Source organism: Anguilla anguilla, chromosome 1 (assembly GCF_013347855.1).
Source record: "Anguilla anguilla isolate fAngAng1 chromosome 1, fAngAng1.pri, whole genome shotgun sequence".
In the NCBI taxonomy this organism is placed as follows: Eukaryota; Metazoa; Chordata; class Actinopteri; order Anguilliformes; family Anguillidae; genus Anguilla; species Anguilla anguilla.
This window is the reverse complement of record NC_049201.1, coordinates 18,805,653-18,826,247: the sequence shown is the minus strand read 5'-3', so window position 1 is coordinate 18,826,247 and position 20,595 is coordinate 18,805,653.

Below are 20,595 nucleotides of genomic sequence, written 5' to 3'. Positions count from 1 at the left end.
TAATTAGCAATCAGGAAATGAAAACCAACAGGATAGATCTCTAGGAACACGGTTAGTTACCACTGCTCTAATACTTTGATCAATGCTAATTGTATTTTGAGTGGAAGCTGGTGAGGGCAGTTGTTCATGGCATGCCAGTTTTGGATGACTCAGTTGTAAACTGTCTTGCCTGTCTTTATTTATGATGACATTATTTATTTGCTTTGAAGATGATGACTTGCAGGGCTTCCGTTTTACATGCTTTTACTAAGTGCATATTTACTGTAGCAATCCAGTTCTTGTGTATGGGTCAATGGAATGACATCAGTGTCAGCTGTGGGATTTGAAAGATCAGACGTCTTTAAAAGATGCTGTTAAAGAACAGGGATGTTTCATGGTCTTGAAGGCTTCTGTGAACTGATTAATTTGCCATAAATCCAATCCTTGTTCAATGCTGCTTTGAGCTAAGCGCTGTAAGCATACATTCTTTGGCTTAAAAAAAATTTAAACAAAATAATTCACTTTTTCTGAATAATACACATCCTTGCACATTATGTTACTGTTATATGAGCTGGCTCATACATTTTCAGTTTTAAGCTGCAATGACTGTTTTAAGCAGTCATTTCAACAAAGTATACTCATTAAACCTTTTGATCTGCATAGAAGAGGTACAGCTATTGGGAAGATAGCTAACCTGTTGGATTGAAGACAGGGTAGTCTGGGAAGACTGGGATATTTCAGTACAGCAGGGAGGCTGGTCTTCATCGCGGTACTGTCTTTACAATGAATGTCTTACATTGTGTGTTAAGCAGCAGATTCTGGATGAGTTTGTTCCGCAGTGGAATTTACTGAAATACACGACCGCCGGGCGAGGCCCTGCACTTTCCACGGTTTTCCCTCCCATTTTAATGGGATGTTTGTCCGGAGGCCTGGCTCGTCCTGGGACAGCTTCAAAGGGTTGGAGGGGAGCCACCCGCCAGCGTTCCCAACCTGGCTTCAATTATAGAGGCGGCTAGCTGCGGACCGACGGGCTGCCTCCAGGTGCTGAATCGGGGATGCCTCGTGCTGTGTTAAAGGTGCGTTGACATGGTATAGAGAGGAAAACGGTCTGTCTTGCGCGTTACCAGACACCGCTTCACTGAGCTGCGCTAAGCACGAGACCATTATTCACCCGATACAATAGCCTGTACTGTATCGCCCACTGAACTGTAAAAATTATTATCGATATGTAGTTCATTATCGCCCCTTTACAAAGCTGCCCAGCGAAAACCACCTCTTTTTCAACCGAGAAGCTAGCAACAACCTAATAGCCTGTGATACAACCAGAGACTGTAAAAAATACAACGTCTGCACTTGGACTGCTCTCATGGGAGGTCTATCATGCATTTTTTTTTCGCGATGTAGTGATAGGATACAGCATCTACAGAGCAGAATAGCCAACAACAGTGTGTTGCTAAATCGCAATCTAAAAATTAACGCCGCGGTTTTGCTTACCTGAGTGTCCGTGTTTCTCCAAGAGTGAGAACTTGTCTGTCAGTATTAAGATTGATAACGAAACAAAGGGAAACTGTCACCGGCCTGCTAATCAGCACCAGTGAGCGAGTTGAAATGAGGGCCAAACCACATCACTCTGTCTCAGCAGAGAGCAGGGTGTTGAAATAGTTATTACTGTTCTGGAACTTTGGAGTAGGGCTGATGGATATGGCCTTGTAAGAATTCAGTTGTTTTGACCGGTGTTACACAATACCTCATCCTGACACGCAAGCACATGTGTTGTGTTGTGTTTTTATATTTTCCCACAATGAGAGGAAATGACCATGGTGTATTGCGGCCGTGTATGTATGTCTGCAACCGTAGTTAACGGACTTTGTTGTCCGTTAAAGACAGTGGCACATAGCGAGCTAATTTTAACTTGGGATGTGCATGCATGTCAGCACCAATGAGAACAAGGGTATAAAAGGAGGAATTTATTTATTTTCCACGTCACTCGTGAGGTGATGCATCATTTAGTCAAAATTTCAATCAACCAATAAATCAATCACTAAGGTTTGTCCAATACCCCCCCCCCCCCCCCCCCCCAAAAAAAAAAAAAAAATTTCCAAGTGAATAACTGGTTTTGTCCACAAGGGGACAGTAAGTATGCACGCAAAGCTCTCTTGTTCGCTCTCTAAGCAGTCATCCGAGTTGGTAACTCATGAAGAAAAAACCTTTTTACCAGCAACTCTTCACTTTTGAAAGATGAGGTGCTTTCCCCTTTTCAGCAAATTCACTCTGCCTAATTTATCCATTCCAACCAAGCGTGGTTTGAAAAAGCAACAAAAAATAAATAGTTACTGTAACAGGCATCCATGATTTATTTGTGTAGCGTGTCGGAACTTAGTGCTGTACAAGCCTGGACACGCTTCATTAGCGTTTAAAAATAAATATGCTTCATTGAACAAATTGGATTTTAGATGGTGTCTAGCTTCCGATGGTCAATGGCTTCATGCAGTCGACCAACAGTGTTCTGCTCTGCCTGGCTATCTGATCTCTTGCTACAGAGGCATTGTGGGAGTAGAGAGAGAAAGACAGGAATTCACAGGCCCTGGGCTCAGGGAGCTAAAATCATGGTACAGGAGGCAAACCACAATGCAATTTGACAGTGTAAAAGAAGTGCCAAGACCAGATGTTGCATGCCTTCTACCAATTCTGTGGCTTCCAGGAAGCCCCAATGCTCCAAGTGGCATGAGAAACTAATTTAATAGTGCAGTTTGGATGTTCCTTCTAATACTCTTCTCCGGATATAATATTCTTCTTGATTTTTTTGTGTTGTAATACAGAATTGTGAAAGCATACAAATGCTCTGTGAATGAAAAGGAAAGAAAACAGCAGGTAAAAGGTAGAACAGGATCTTTAAAAAATACTTTTTTACCTTATCCTTTAAAGAAAAAATAATGTCCCAGTATCTCAGGTGGTTGGGCTTAAATTGAAGGTATATTATCTGAGTACTAAACAGGCTAATTCTCTGACATGCCTTTAATTTGCACTGTTGAGAATGTTCACTGAAGGTCAGTGTGTGGTGCATTTAAAAGGGGTGAGTATCTTAGGGAATACTGGCATGCTTAGCCTGGTTTGAGACAAAGATATGTCTCTGCCTCTGCACAGAGGTCACGTGTGGAGAGTTTCTCTTGGACTGGAAGTTGAGCACGGCAGGGGCTCTGCCTGTCACCACGCAGATTCCATTCCGGCTCCGTCACCCAGCAGTGACATGGACAGCAGGCCTGTCTGGAGCTCAGACGGTGCGACTGAGGAGGCCTCCCACCTCATCCCAGCAGAGCACAGCAGTGCAAGTCTCGGGGACATGATCCCATAAATCTGACGTTTGTCTTATTTAATCTCATTTGGAATGACTGTTAGTCTCCCTCCCTTGGGATCACATTGGCTGTGGTACAGCATATGTACTGTAAATTTTATTAATGAAATCATATCATTTTTTTGGCTTGTCTTTGGCTTTGGGGGTGTATTTGTTAATGATCTGAGGTGTGGATTACATTAGCAGACCGTGCCAATTTTGTCACATCAGCTTGTGCTACTCCTGATATCACGCACAGACAACTACAGAGATAAAGGCCTTTATAATGAAAAGAAGGATCAGAGCTACGTGCATATGTGATCTGATGTCATGAAACTTAATAACCCAACTCCCCTGTATTCCCAAAGCGAAGGTCTTTAAAAATGGCAAAAACTGTAAATTGAACAGGATCTGCTTGTAGACTCAATACAGAGATTCTGTCCATTTACATGAACACAGATTTGCTGTAATGGAGCGTTGATGCCCGGGGTCACTGGAAAGGGGGGTGGGGGGTGGTCTGCCAACACCAGGAAGTACGATTTGTCTGCCTGTCTCCATCTGCTCCCCTACCTGCTGGACAATTCGTCAGGCGTCCTGACATACATTCCTCTCTGTGTTTGGATCCTCCATTCTGAAATTATCCTGGTGACCTTGAATTACACTGGCTCTCAGATAATGTAATAAGATTAATTCACTTAATTTGCATACTTTGAATAAAATGATGCAGTCTCTCAGGAATCTAAACCCCCAAAACCAGGCTGAGAGAACCAGGCTACTGTTCTTTCACCAAGGCCCTTTATTCTCCAACCCCCCAGTGTCCAGACCAAGAGACAGATGAGGTGAAGGAGGTTGTTGAAGGAAGTTGACTCTGAAAATCTGGTTGCGAGTGTGGCTGAAGCAACTACAGGACTTTTAATCAGCATGGCTGTAATGCATGGATTTTCATGGAAGCTCTAAATTGCAGTAGACAGCCGATTGCTCAGGAGGGTTAGCTGGGCTTGGAGGGGGGCTGGGGGGAGTACTCCACTTGGCCTTCTGGAGCACGTTCACATGTTTAGGCCGGCTTCCCATCATTGTTGTGTAAACGAGAGCATGGCTGGGCCAAGGCATCTTGAAGCATTTGAAAAAGGGAGTCCAGTCCTTCATTCTTGGCAAGGGCCCCCATATTTGCATAATTGTCCTTCTCTCCTATTCCTTACAGAGACGTTTGACAGGCAAAGACCAGGCCAGAGACCAGGAACTAGAGGAACCACCACAGACCCTTTCTGTAGGGCCTTCTGGTCAATACTGCTTCCTGTGCCACTGTGTTCCTATTGTCTGTCAACACAGATAGATGCTTCTCTCAGGCACTCTCCCTGTGCAATGTTAGTGTCCTCATACCCAAAATTATGCTCAGAGTGCATTGGTTTAGGGGACAGGAGGATTTCTACCAGTCAACATCACTTCTGTACATTATTTCTTTGGGTTGCTGCTTCACCACCACTCTCAGGGTTGTTGCAGCTTGTAAACTATGAAAGCTTCCCATGCGTCTACACCTGAAAAAAATGTTATAATTGTGTACACCTATCAATCTACACACATGTACTTCCTGTGAGTACAGGACAATACACAGCAGTGATTGGTCAGTCACGATTTATCATGGCATTCTAAAAATTCCAAAGAGAGTAATCAAGGCAGTGTCTGTTGTTATTGTTTATGGCCAGGTCATGCTGCTTCAGGAGTGGGCATGAGCTGCGTGCGGATGGTGTCAGTGCGCCCAGTACACACTGTCCCAACAGAGGAGGAAGTAGGAATCCAAATATTTGCTCCTCATTCCAGACAGAGCATTCCAATAAAGCAAAAAAGGACAAAAATGGGATCCCAGAATAGCAATTGTTACGGGTATCGATTTAACTTTAGTTTCCTGATGGATCTAACGTTTGTTGACAACCACTGCAGACCTCTTTTGGCAAAAGTTGACATAATTCCTATGCTTGTTTGTGTCTTCATTTTTTAACTTCTATTTGGTTCCCTTTGATTTATTCTGACTGAGGGTTGGGAAATAGCGCTCGTCTTTTCTCGGTGAGGAAATGTTTTATATAACAAAGTAATCCCATCCTTTCCGCTGTTGAAAACAGACAAGGCCGCATGAGGACGCATGCCAAAGTGATCACTGGCTGAGCAGTGCCCTGCCCTGAGACAACTGTGGATGCTCTTTGACCTGTGTTTTAACTCAGCAACGCCTACAGCCTAACACACTTTTACTGTATACACTGCTCATGTGTTAGAACTAAACGAATGTACTCAGGATCTGTATCTAATACACAGATCTTCTATACTTTTTTAAGTCGCTCTGGGTAAGAGCATCTGTTAAGTGGCTGTAATGAAATGCACAGATTTTGCAACACCTTACTGGAATTCTATTCAGTATGATATCACTGTATGTAAAGCCCTTATGATGCACTTGTATAAGTTCCCAATAGTTGACACATTTTAATGTTTTATGTGCTTTGCCAGACAACCTGAGCCATGATGCACTGACGCTACTGAAATGATACCTGAGATTATGAGGGACTGGGCTGTGAGACGAACAAAGGTCATAAATCCACAGCCACAATAGTAACAGTGTACGATGGAACTGAAACCAAGCTGTACTTCTTCATAAATTTGTGCATTTGGGTTTTCCTCAGTCCCCTGCAGCCATTAAGATGCCCGGGTAATGAGTCTGGGAGGAGGTACCTTTCCGTTTTGTGTCAGAGGGATCAGGTAAGAGAAATCGGACCCCGCAGTCCTACGGTGAGCCGGAAGCAAGGATGTCAGAAGAGCGGGGGGGATTCCTCCATAGGCTAGTCCAGAGCTCTGAAAGCTGAGCCCCCCTGCCCCCCCCCAGGTATACACACATCCACATACCCACAAACTCACACATGTACTCCTACACATGCCAATGCCTACATACTCACACACATACATTTACCTGCACATAGCTGCACCTACACACACAGCTTATTCCACAGATAAATTATACACAGTCCACTTCTATTACAAAATTCTCCATGGTTTCCAGACACAGGGGCAATATTAGTCATATAAGTTCAAATAAGATGTTCAGAAACAAAATGATATTACCAGAGCATTTGAAACAACTGACTAATCACATGAATGTCTGTAAATTACTGTTGCTATATCAATGGTTCATACAATGATTTTACATTGCAGATAATTTTTTGGCAACCAAACTAAGAATTCAGTCTTGCCAAGCAGTATACAGCCATTTTGTGCATGGCACCCATTAGCATTAGTATGGAGAAGAGATTAGAGCATTAAACTTTTATCAGTGCAACTATATCCTCAGCCAGCTTCTTTACCAGTATTTACTGTGGTAGTAAAAAAAGCATTAATGGGCTGTTTGTGAGATGCGAAATGCCAGCCTGACTGACCTTAGTAAGTGTTTTTTTCATGGCCTTCTATCAGGGCTGCACGGAGAGGGACAATAAAATGCGTGCTTATTCATCTTTTAGAAATTCCTTCCAGAGCCAGCGACTGCTGCTGCACAAACAGGATGTTGTTACTAGCTGTTTCTGGTTAACAGTAGACTGCTATTAGGGGGAATGCTTTTTGGATTTTTCCACCTCAGGCAAAAACGGCATCTTGGTTGCCAGTGAAGAGTGAAAGCAGCATGCCATACGGTCTCTGGGGAAGTGGCTGGGTTATCTGGAGGTGTGCTGAATGGAGGGCGGGGGACTGGAATCGCCCACGCTACACGTTTCTCTCCATCGCGTTACCTCACCGGGGTTGCCAGAATGGATGCGTGATGCATGACGAGGTTTCTCCCTCCGTGCACACCGGCCGGCACGCGTGCATTCTGTTCCTGCTAGGTCATCCTTGCCGCCAGCGCTTGCATAAATAAGAGACCGCAAAAACAAAGCCCGTTGGAATGAAGAGGTTCCAAGTCGCACTGCGCGATTGAGAAAACCTTTCTCTCGCATCTGGCAGTCGTCGGGATTATGTTGTGGTGCAGGCACGGCTAAGAAACCCTGGAGAGGGCAGGGGCAGAGGTCCTGCTCCGTAAATAAACTTCAGTTTCGCGGTACTAAGAGCTACGCTGTTCTCAGTCCGTTTTTCCCAGTTGCTGGACAGCGCTAATTCGTTAGCCGTGACTCGGCTAACGCGGTATGCCCTGCCGTTTTTAAGACAGGAAGATAAAGTGCGCGTGTGTGAGCGATACCTGGGGAGGTGGGTTAGCCAAACCTCGTTCCCCACAGAGCCCTGGGGTCTCTGCTTTTCATTCTACCTCAGGCCTTGATTACTTAATTAGAGAAACTGATTGGATGGGAAATCTGCTCATTCAAGGTATTAATCAAAAGCTGATTGGTGAAGCCAGGACCGCTGCTCTTCTGGAACCGGATTTGCTGCAGGGAGCGGGTAGGGGGCCTGATTTTGTCTTACGTGTGCCCTGTTCACCGGGCCGCAGTCCAAACCCTGGCAAACGTCAAGCTTGACGGGTTCTCAGATGAGACAGAGAGTGTTCTGTCTGAACGTAACCGCAGCCCTCATTTTTTCCAAACTGCTGCCCTGACAGTGTGATGGATGGACTCACTTCACGCCCATTTAGCACCATATTTAGGTTTTGTTACCTTTGGCCCTGGCACAAAGACCATGTTTTCACCAGTGTGTGCAGTGCCCCCTGTCAGAGAGACAGTGCAGTTCAGTTGGAGTGTATTGAGGGTACAGTATGGAAGAGGCAGCATATCTGGGGGGGCAATTGTGTTGCTGGGCAAGGGAGGATAACAGGGAGACCTAGTAGGCCTGTTGAAAATTAATTTGTTTGTGGGTTGCTAATGATCTCGCTGGGATGGAGTGGCATTGATGTCCAACTGCTGCCATGTTCCAAACCTAGTCCAGGACATTTCCAATCTCTACTCACCTGGAAAGGGAGGGCAAATGTGAAAGTGAGATGTCAGCACCTATTATCATGTGACAGGAACATGGAAAGCTGAGTTGCCAGCACATTAAGGAAAGTGATATCACAGATGTCAGCATAACAAAGAGTTGGACTGATCTAGAACTGTCAGACGTGACTAAGTAGTTTGTTTGTTGTGCTGATCTGTGGAGAAAATGACACAATATCACCAGAAGGAGAGATGGAAGCTGCAGGTATGAGCAATTACTTTGAGCTTTATAAGAAAGATGATCAATATCTATTATCAATATCTATGGAGAAAGACTATAATTTAGTACATCATCCACTACATTTGTTCAAATGTCTTTTTAAATATGTTTGCAAACCAAAAACAGTGTGACATCAATGTCTTGTTGCTTACATGGGTACAGTAAATACAGGAATGAAAGTGGCCAAGGTGTCACAAATGCCAATCAAACAACCATGGTGTGCATGCTAAGCTACAGAAAGGTCGTCCTTTCGAAAAACAAAACACCCAAAGTGCATTGTGCAATTTGAGTCTCCGTTACGCAAATTACAATTATTATACAACCCAGGGCTTACACAGTGTACGCTGAGGTCAAGCATGTATTGAATCTTTAATCTTCTTTCATCTGAAATAAAAACGTCCTTGGAAAAATATTGAGAGGGAGATGAAGTGTTCCCTAGTCCGTAGCTGTCTGTGTTATATATGGTGTTGGAGTGGCCCTCGCTGATGCATGGGGTTAACCGTCCTGCTGGGATATGCGAGAGTATTATTTTCTTCCTGTGTCGGAAAACATTTACGGTCCTCATATTTCCAACAAGTTGCCTGGATCTCCATGACTTAGGCTTGGATTGTTCTGTGTGCTAACCCCCACTCCCCGCCCCCCAAAACCCCACACAGCAAAGTTTCCTTACATCAAGGCCAATGCCTTGTAAAGCGGTGTCAGTGTAGGTCTTTGAGAGCTGGATTTGTGTAAAAGGATGTAAAACAAACAACACGGAATGCCGCTACGTTTTCACCTCATCTCGTAAACACCTGTGTCAGACTGTCCTTTGCTCCACAAAGGAACGTTTGAAAAACGAACTCCCTTGTTTGGGACCTTTTTTTTCCAAAGCAAGAGTTAGAGAGGATGCCGCCGTCTCATCAGATGCCCGAGAGACCGAACGACTGAAGGACCAGGTCAAGGTCGTTCTCTTCAAATCGAAATTGTGCAAAGGAGAGTGCTCAACTCGGCTTTTAGACCAAATGATTTGTGGGGCCCATGTCAAGGCTTAAAGCAGCCTTTAAAAAGGTGGGAGGAATGTGATTCTTGAAGCCCTACGAACCTTCACCGGGGCCCCTGATGCAGCCCAAAAAAGTGCCAGGACTAGATCTGGCAGCCTTCTCTTTTCCAACCGCAGCTGCTGCAGTTTGGACTGGAGAGCTCCGGCTCCTCCCAGCACGGATCCTCTTCACCAAATGTCTTTCTCTCGAGTGGGTGGATCTAATCAAGCATCTTTTTGGAAGAAATCCTAGTTCTCCAGGTTTTTGCTACTGTTCTCCCTGATGTTCTCTCTACAGTTCATTTAGAGGCAATAGACACTGTAACAACTTTTTTTTTGCCATGTACAGTACATCCCTGTAAACAAGTTTTAGAGACGTGCAAAGATTTACTCTAGTAATTCTCCTAGTTTTAAGATATGGAGTCTTACAGATTGAAGGCGGTGTTGGTTTAAAGGTAGCCACTGGGAACTTTTTAGTCATAAATTGGAGAGATTTTGTACTGATTTCTCCTGTGCTGTCATTGCTGCCACTGCTGCTATGTTTTTTTGTGGGTATCTTCCCTTTGGAGATATCGAGCCACAGATGGCCACATATGCTGTAGCCTGCAGATGAAATACACTCAGGGAGAGGAATTGGGAGGAGACCCCAGGGGCCTACCACGGGGCTGGTGCTGACAGTTTCCCCACACAGAGTACACTGAGGTCAATATGTTAGTGGTGGGAAAGAGCTGAAGTGGTGGGAGAGAGCACAGGCTGAGCACAGAGCAACTCCTCCTCGACAAGCCATCTTTGAGGATGAGACCACGTAGTTGTGCGTTGCTGTTCCCTTTGAGTTGGGTGAAAAAGCAACTGCAACAGCCAGGAAAACAGCAGCATCAACAAAAACCTCAACATCTGGCCTCCACATGTGGCCAGGAGTGGCACCCTCTGTTGAGGGGCTTTAGGTTACCTAGAGTCGGCAGCGCCTCCTTGCCTGAAGTCCTGGCAGGGGGAAAAACGCTGGGAGAGGATGAATTTGTCAAGGATTTGAAGCAGTGTCAGAGACAGGACATAGAAATGAGCCAAATAAGGAAGCAGCTCAGCCTGGCATTTGGCTTGGCAGACACCGACGTCCATGTGCCTTGGCTGACATTCAGCTCCTGTGCGCAGGGGCTCAGCCTGCTTGGAGGAAATGGGGGGGGGGGAGGGGGGTGTATGTGTGGTACTGAGAAAGGGGAGGTGGCACTGGGGTGGGGGTTGTGAGGGGACCAGGGAAAGCACCTGCTGGAAAGTGCTGACGGAGCAACCACATTCCTGTCTGGCTTTGTGAAGCCCTGCCCTGCCTGCCAACCCACCTCCGACCCCCCCCCCCCCCCCCCCTCCCCCCCCAAATACACACCTCTGTCAGCAAGCATAGGTCCACCTATCACACGACAGGAGACCATGCTTTTGTTCTGCCCAGCGGGACTGGTACTTTTAAAACTCTAGCTACTGTTTGATCAAGGCAATGTTATCCCTTGCTGAGCCATAAAAATTCTGCCTGGCCTAAATCCTGACCTTTGTGACAGCATCCTTAAATGGAATATTTATGTCTAATACAACATCTCTGTAACAGAAATAAAAACCGTAAAACAAAAATAAAATAAAAATAATATCAGTGGAGAGCGTACATTGAACTAATTTCCATCTATGCCTTGTTGTTCCGGTGACTTTATTGAAAAATGTTTTATAGTTCACTTTGTTGATCCCTTTTATGAATAAAATTTCATTCAAGGAACTAATTGCGTTGCACTTCTTTGAAAAGTTTCCAGAGCTTCTGTTACTTTATTATATGCCCAGAACTGCATATAATACTCAGTATATGGTTTTGCATTACATAACCAATATCACAACTGTATAGTCAGTATAACTTCCTTTGATTTTTACTCAGTTTGTGGCTAATTCGATATACATGCCCCTAATTCTGTTGCCCTTTTTTCCTGCTACAACATACTGTAATGCCTAGATTCTGACTTACTTTAACAGATACTCCAAAGTCTTTTTAAAATGAGCTCCAGTTAGAATAAAATAAAACTTATCTTCGAAAACTTATATTTCTTTATAACTAAGTCCTTTAGTTATGTTCAATGTCATTTACTGTGTTCCTGCAGACTTCCAGATTCTGTTTAAATATTCATGGATTACCTAAGTACATTCCAAACTATACATGCCAAACCACTGAGCTTTATATTGTCTGCCAATTTCTCTTTATTGCTACTGACATACATATCAAGATAATTTATGTCATTTAGGAAAACCAGAGGAACCAAAACTGGTCCTTATGGGACTCCACTTCCCACACCACCTGACTCAGATGATTCAACCTTGCAGTCGATTTCAAACTCACTCTGAAATAGCACTTATATTAATAATAGTTATATTTAAGAGGACTATAGTGGATCACGGCAAGTTGAAACAGTTATGCTCATGTCACCATAATATTTCATTATTCGCTGAATCAATTGTTAATATATTACATATCTTTATATCAGCCAACCGGATAGTCAAAAGGCACAAAAGTACTGCATCACCAGATATTAGAGAATCTGACCTGCCAGCATGCCTGGTCAGCCGAGCTCCAGGACATTATACTGCTTGTGTAGTTGGCTGGGCCCGTTAGAGCTCTGTAAGTATGCGTGTTGGGTGTATACGATTAGCAACAGGCCCTGCTTGAGCACAGCCCCACTCAGCTAGTCCCTCTGGGCTCTGCTTCGGCTTTACTGCCATGGGGGTCCGGCGCATCACACCCCGGTCCGTGTTAAATCCATTTCCTGTTTCAAAGTGTCACCACCTGTGGGGATGATGTAGAAAACACACACTGCCGAGGCAAAAAAGCTAAGGGTTCATGGAAGTGGCTGAGGGGGACCACTGTGCTGCTGGACCTTGCTAGCGCTTGTTTGGAGTGCATAGAACTTAGAGGGGTTTCTTTATTCTATTGGCTACGGAGCCCTGCATATGATTAGAACACATTTCTGAGCAGGTAATTATCTATTACAACCTTCATTTATTAATTAATTAATTTATTTTTGCATATTATCACTTCCTACATATGGGTACATTTACAGAGGCAATTGGGTTAAGTATCTCCACATTGCTGGCATTTAGCACTCTTATCCGCTGCGACTTGCACAACTTTAGCATTTTTTTTTTACATAGTATCCATTTATCCAGCTGGATATTATACAAGTGAATACAACTGAAGCTATTTGTAGTAAGTACCTTGCTCAAGGCTACAATGGCAGTGCCCTAGTTGAGAATAAAACCTGCAACCTTTCAATTACAAGTCCAATTCTCTAACCATTATTGTAAAACGGGTTGTTTTGATCCTGAATGCTGATTGGCTGAGGCGGCATTCTACAGTGATTATAAATCTGATACAGTACCAGTTAATCACACAGGAGTGTCACTCTGTGCACAAACCGTTTCTTACAAATAGTATTACAAAATATATAATATTATATCATCAATTGTTATAACTATTTTTAAAAAGCAATGTGGCACTCGAGGCTGTGCTGTATTGTGAACACATTCATGGCTACAGTGGGTTGCTGGCACTGCTTCACGTCGTGCCTAACAACACCCCTGTAGCCATGACTGTACACATGATACTGCATTGTGTCTCGTGCAGTATTGCTTAATACTACACTGCTGCCTAAGGGAATCCTGTTCAAGGACACAATGGAAGTGTTCCATCAAGGAACTGAACCTACAAGCTTCTTACAGAACTCTTTATTGACTACTCTGCAACCCTCACATCCTTGTGATCCTCAGAAAACTGCCACAATAATTGATTCGGTATGACAACTCAGTCTTTTTTCTGAAAGCTGTGAGGATAGATGAAATATCTGACATTCTTGATAACTTTTAAGAGTCTCTTGGGAAGATTTCATCTCTTACTTTACCAAAAGAGAATTTTTGACTGTGTCAGGCTCGGGAAATAGCAGTGACGTTATGTATTTTAACATGTCTAATCAAGAACATTGCCCTCTGGAATCTGAATGGATTTGAAAGGCACTAATTAATTTTTATTGAGGAGATGTTTTTGTATAAGACATCAAAGATCAAAGACATCTGGAGAGGGCTTTTAATCCTGAAGTGATTCATTACTGATCCACAGCAATTCACCTCTCAGTGCTACTACCACGTTTACCATACGTATGATACGATTACATTCACAATAAAACTTTAAAGTAGAATGAAGAAAACACAATGAAATCAATCTGGTTTCAAAAAAAGAAGAAGACATGTTGCCTTGTACATGCTGTACATGCTGCATGATTCCATGCAATGAAATAATAATCCCTTTATTAAGGCTAGTAGAGATGATCAGGGAAAGGAGGTAGACAAGGCTCTGTTTCCTCAGTGTGGAACGGTCTGTAATTGAGAAAAAGGCAATTAAGAGCCTGTGGTGGACGCTCTCCAGGTCATGCCGGCACAGGACCAGTGGCAGTAAGCCCTTGATTTGAAGGGTGCTGCTGGACTGGCCCCCTCCAGTGGAAGTGCTAACATCTGTTTGAGGGGGAGAGGCGGCGGTGGCCGCGATTCAAAGCCCTGCGGTGATTGATGCGCAGATGCAGGGACAGACCCGGAACAGGCAGCCAGTTTAAATTAGCGCACGCACTCCTGCTGTCACGAGGAGGCCCCATCCCGTTTCATCTCCCCATTCCCCAAATTGCACGTCGTAGTTGGCACACCACCCGTCTGAAGCCTCCTGGAACTGAAATATGGCTCATGTGCCACATTCTGTTTAGACAACCTCCCCAACCCCCCCCACCCCCCACCCCCCCACGCACACTCTTGCAAACACATACATAGCCCTTGCCCTCACCGCTCGCAGCCCTCCATTGACCTCACCTGCCCTCTTTTTTCCTCTTAAAGTCTCCCAGTGGCACCCTTTAGAGGGCCAGATTGTTGTGTTGATTCATTTAAGTGCCCCTGCCAACCCCAGGCCCCCACCCCCTACCAAAAACAGTTCTCCCCCTCCTCTCGCTCTCTCCAGTACACACCACCTACGCCTTTCCCAGCCATGATTATTGCTTTTTCCCTGCAAGTGACAAGATAGCAACTAACGTCATAACGTTAGCCAGAGCTCCAGAGCTCCAGGCTTTATACTGTTGTTAGTGTTGGTGCAGTCAACTTTCCAACTGTTGTATGCAAGGATGGGTCAATTGGTTAGTGGAGTCTGGTGCAAAACTTGAAATGTAACAAATAGGTGGTCTGTGCTTCACAGACAGGACATTTTCCATCTCATTAACAAATCTTTGATCTCTCCTGATCTCATCAGAGACCTCTCTTTGCAATAAGATTACAGACTGAAAATAAACATTACATAAGCATGTCCTTTCGCCAGGAAAGCCTTTCCATTGAGATTCTATGTTCTGCTATGCACAGCCTTTTTGGGGGACCTAGTGTTACATAATAAGTTACATTTTATATTAAAGTACATCAATGATGAACACTCAGCAATTAAGGACTTCATAATCTCTATGGATAATACAATAGCATTCTTGCCATCAGACCACCACAAATCTCTCATTGACCATTTTGTCTTTTCCGAGGACTCAATCCTGAGTAACTATTTTTTAAATGCAGAAGTACTTGCAGATTTCTCACTACCCACACTACTCTTTTCCTTGACCAGGTCATGATACTGTCCCAGTGTTAGACAACTGCATATCTGCATGGTTGAGCCTCCCAGACCATACTGACCATCGGACACTTGAGTCATCTACAGTACTGCGCAACGTGTCTTATCCCTCACCATCCACATTTCTGACCCTCTTGCCGTCATCTCCCTTTGCTGGTTCCCAGCTGCAGCTGCTATTGCATCGGTTTCAAAATGTGTTCCTCTTGATATACAATGCAAAGGGAATTTAATATGCAACCTTCTACATTCCTTACCCTAAATGTATTCAGTGCATGTCCTCATTAATGCATGCTGAATTCATTCAGGATGTTATTGCTGCGTGTTCCCTCCTTGCTGAATGGAACGAGCCTGGGTACATCTGCATTTTAACAGTCAACGCTTTAGTGGCAGGGGCTGGCACTTCAGTGGAGTGTGACTGTTCTTCTCTGAGAAAACAGAAAGGGTTTTCATCGGCTTCCTCAAGATGTGCAACAGCCTGTGAAATAATTTACAGCCCAACGGTGTTGTCTCTAGAAGTGCCCACTTGCTAGCAGGGCTCGCACAGATAGGCCCACATAAATTTTCGGTCCAAATTATAGTTCCCGCTCCAACGCGCTTGGGCGTTCCAAGACCTTTGTGCCGCGTAGGGGCGGAACATTCCACTGAGAGGGCCGTGCTCCTAACTCAGATGTATGACCTTTCTGAGTGAGGAATGCAAAGGTTTTCAAGGGTGCTTGACTTTTTCGAGAGCACTCATTCACCCCTTGCTTTGGCCTTCTTTGGCCTCGTGCTGCACTGGACACCAGGAAGCTCTGCGTCATCCACGGACCTAGAGGGAAATTATATCATTTTCAACGAAGACAAGGTTGTTTCTGAGTTTTCGACTTGGCTATTTGAAAAGCCCTGTTGAACACCTGTAATTCCATTTATGGCTTCTGCCTCGTTGTAGCCGGTACAGTTAAGTGCAAAATGTTGACAGAAATATTCTTTTGCTCATTTGCTCTTTCTGATTTTCGGTGCATCCTTCAACAGCCATTTCTCTTCCAGGCTGTCAAGCAAGTATTTTGCTCTTTTTAATTTACCTTTCCCCCCTGTGTCAATAGAGCAGATCTATGGACTGAACTTCAACAGCTACTGCTGTGCCTGCATAAAAGACTGAGCGCTGGAAACAGTCGTCTTTCACAAGACAAAGCCAGGAAAGTGTAACACAATAAAAAGAGAATATGGAGGCTACTGATATCGAAAGTTTCATGCAATGCAATTACACTGTGTTAATTTTAAGCACAGGAGAAACCTTTACCACTCTTATGTGGTAGCTTGGTAATGTATTGCTACAGGGTACAGAGGGCTTATACAAGGTTATATTGAGGTCATCAAAAAGGTTTTGTTCAGCTCAAGGAGGGTTCGCCCATTTCTCTCCTTTGAGAATAAAAGAGCATTCAAACCTTGATTGTCCAACCTTAAAACACAACAGCGTCACTTTCCATTCTCTTAAATGCGCTTTGCGTTTACCCCATTTACTTTGAATGGATGGGGTATTTTACGGCATGTGTATTTCAAGTTGAAGCTAAATGAAAAAACCAAAACTATTTAAACTATTCCTTGGGGCGAAGGCTACAGTGCACATCTGGTGTAAATGTGTGAGCGGCTGCAGGGATTAGGATCCTAGCTGTCTGTATTGGCTGACTAGAACCCCACCGCTCGCCCCCTCCCCGCCCCCACCTCCCAATAATCTGAACGCTTTGCCATTTGCCTGACACTAGCTTTCCCATCAATCATCTGATAAACCAATCGGGTGGTGGGAAGGAGCCACGTGCTGCTCTGCGTTCTCCCTGGCAGTCAGTCGCTCTGCTGCTGGTGACCTGGGAAAGCCAGGAGCCATTTTGAGATACCTCAGCCTCTGGAGAAGCTTCGCGGATCACCATGTGCGAAGAAGTCCCTCCTGGAGAGATGAGATGTTTATCAGTATGTCTTTCTGCAGGCTTGTTAAAACTTGGCTCCCACCATCGCTTGAAGAATGTCCACCCTTGAAGCCTGCAGTGTGGTCACAGGCCTTACGTGTAAATCTGAAAGTGTTGCTCTCCATCTGTGCTCTTCATCTATGTATTTGGTGAACATGTGACTCCTCATGCTGTGGTCCTCCACCATTTTTCACTGGTACAAGCAGTAAAGTAAAGGCTGACTGTGGTGGTCAGTGACCTTAAATTAAGCTGGTGACCGTTTGATCACTGCTACAAAGTAGTCACTGCTACATCACACAAAAGTGCAGTGTTCTTTTGTTTAGTTAGGATTAATTAAGCAAATCTTTATTTTCAGTCATCTTTGGCTGATACAGTTCACCCCTGAAGTGTTTTTTTCACATGAATATGTTGATTTTTTTCTTTTTTTTTAACCGAGCGCTGAGAGCCACCTTGTGGTGAAATGCAGTATAGGTTGCTATGGTTACATCATGAATCTGTGGGCCCAGGAGGGAGTATGTGGGGTCTTGCTCACAGACTGGAGGCGAAGATCAAGCGTGTGAGATTAGGGGTTTCCGAGGTGTGTGATGGAGTGCGTGTGAGCGCGCCTCCGCATCTGTCCTGGCAGACGACTGAGTTCCTGTGTGACTTCAGCCCGTGGACAATGTCTGCTGTGTGTGGAGTGGATTACACAACACTCCTGCTCCCACCCAGGGGACTGTGATTTACTGGCAGGGCAGTGATGAGAAATACCCGGGAAAATGTGTTTAAAGCTTAGCTGGGGCTAGTGAAAATCACACATTGTTCAATAAAATCGGTGCCAGCAAGTCCACTGTCGCCATCAGTATTGTAGTAGCAACATTGCAATTGACATACTGCAGCACTGTGTCTACCAAGTCCCAGGACAAAATATGACCAAAATACCAACAACAGACAAGACATACCCGGCTCTGGCCATAGTGGAAGTTATGCATTGTGGCAGCTCGGTTTCTTGGTGGTTTGGGCTTAATTTGATGGTGTTTCTGCTGTGGTGCCTGGGGCCAGCTGACGCTAAATAAAAGGAAGTTCGAAGGGAGACCATTGTAGTGCAGTGATAAATGTGAGCCTTTTTTCCGCTCGGTTGTTTGAGGCAATGAAGGTGCTTCTCCTCACCCTGAGCAAGGCCTTCCTGCCCATCTCTGGTCCAGACAAAATGGACAAGACCAGGCTTTGTTTTTGAAGCTCACTTCCTGGTCTTGTTGTGAGATGTTGCTCTCTAGCACCAGCGTGGTTGGCTCCATAGGTTTTTCAGCCTCCCATTTCAATGTAGTAAATGGCTCTGGATTGTCACATCATGCTGTGCCTGGACCGGGCCTGACCTTCATGACCATATATGGGTACCCCCTTTAACCTACTGCTCAGTCTCTGGCTCTAATTTGTACAACATGCTATTACAATAACTACACTTCCATGGTTTCAAAGGTTTTTCACAAGTCCATGGAAATCAGTGGGTGATGTCACAGGCTCTTTGTCAATATTTTTTCTACAGTCTATGGTCCAGATGCACAACCGCCCCCTCCCCGCCCTCCCTGTCACATGACCCCTGCTTCCCTGCCTCTGCTCACCCTAGTGATCACATGGCCCTGATCAACCTGATGCGCTTATACCCCAACACCACCACTCTTTATTGGCAGTCATCTCCATCATCGCAGCATGGCCAGGGTCCTGCCGATCACCTCTGGATGCCACGGAGGTGTCCGGGAGGGAAAAGATTCTCAATGAGGCTCAAGTGCTCGAATCGCACCAGCGCCGAGCCCCTTGGAATGCGATAACAAGTGACGGCTTGTGCGAGCAGCGGCCTCTTATTTGCTTTTTCATTCCATGTTGTTTTATGCCTGTTGCTCTCCCTTTCTCTTGCCCCACTTTTACAAATCTAGGTAACTGGGTCTGTCCATCTGTCAGACGGAAACCAAAGCCACAGGCCCTCCATACATCTAGCCTATGCTGGCATGGAAATGTTTAATGGTCTGAAAAATCACAAATTTATCAAGCTTAATAAGAATCTATTTGGGTCAAATTGACTTAATGGGAAGGTTAAATCACACGAAAACCTCCTGGAGTCTGCCCCTCATGGTTAATCAGTCAAGGAGTCTTCGCACACATTCAATGTTGTGTAATCAAACCAACTCATGATTTCTCATTTACAGTTCACTGGGTACATGCCTGTTCAAGTTCTTCTTTCTTTGGGAAGGAGACTCATACTATAACTACCCCTGAAAAGCATATTAAAAGTCAGAATGTGACATTATGTTCACGAGTATGCAGATAGCAAGTCTTTGGTTTCTGTATTTATCATGTGAATCTTTCTTCTGAAACAATTCACCTACTTATCATACTACTTTTCATGCCTGCCTCCATTTCTGCAGCTCGAGTCTCTGTGTGCGGTTGTATCATTAATCAGCTTGCTAAAAATTGAGAACAGACCAAAAATTACAAACTAATAAAATAAAAAAATGTATTCAGCTGCCAGGATATTTTTCAGCAATCTCAGCCTTTTTGTAACGGGCATATTTCTAACAAGTGAAGACAGTTTTGTGAATGTTGCATGGGTTTGCTTCCCGTTTTCAGCTTTTTAGCTGTGACAGGAAGCACTCGATCTTCTGATCTTCCACCATTTTAATCAGTTGAAAAGACTTAGTTAAAGGTCAATAAAGTAATGTCTAGAGAGGGACCTTTCTTGCTTCCCTTTGTATGTCAAACAGTCGCTCTCCAGTGAAGGGCATCTCATTACCTTTGTGAGCTGACCTTTTCTCAACCGGTATCTTTTCTCAGTAGACTACTGTTTCTGCAGAATGAGCAAAGCTACACCATTCATTGTCCACATATGTTAAGACACACTTGAAAAAAAACCACTGTCACCAAGCACCAACATGTATGCATTTCTCCTCGCCTCAACAAACACATTCCATCTGCCAGAATCTTGATGTCATTATAGAGCTCTATATTAAGCACCCTTTGTACTGCATAATTTTATTTTAGAAGTACTGTAAGGCAATGATGTTGCAGTACTGAGGCAAAGCTGAATGGTCTCTCGAAAGATCTCTGTAGTCTGTTGTTAGCAGGTTATTAGCCCTTGCCAAGTTGTTCTTCAGCTGTACTGACTACCCTTCATCCTGATGGGCAGGGCTCAAGCCCTTGGCACGAGTGACTGGTGCAGGCTGCTTGGCGAGCCCCTCGCTCTTCTTTCTGTGGGTGACAGTACGCCCTTTGGGGGGCGGGAAGGGAGGTACCAACCCCAGTAATGGATGCTAATAAGGATGTCGCATCCAACAGCCAATATTGTTCTTTCATTCTTTCCCTATGTGCTCATTGTAATTTAAGCCTCCCTGAATATCTGATGTTTGCTCAGTGGCATAGCCTGCAGTTATGCCTGTTTCCCAGGAAATGTAAAGGCATAGAGATCTCACTGAATGTTTTGGAACCCTGAGGTTGTAAGTTATAAGCTGTGATGTCGAGCATTCCTGGACTCATATACAGG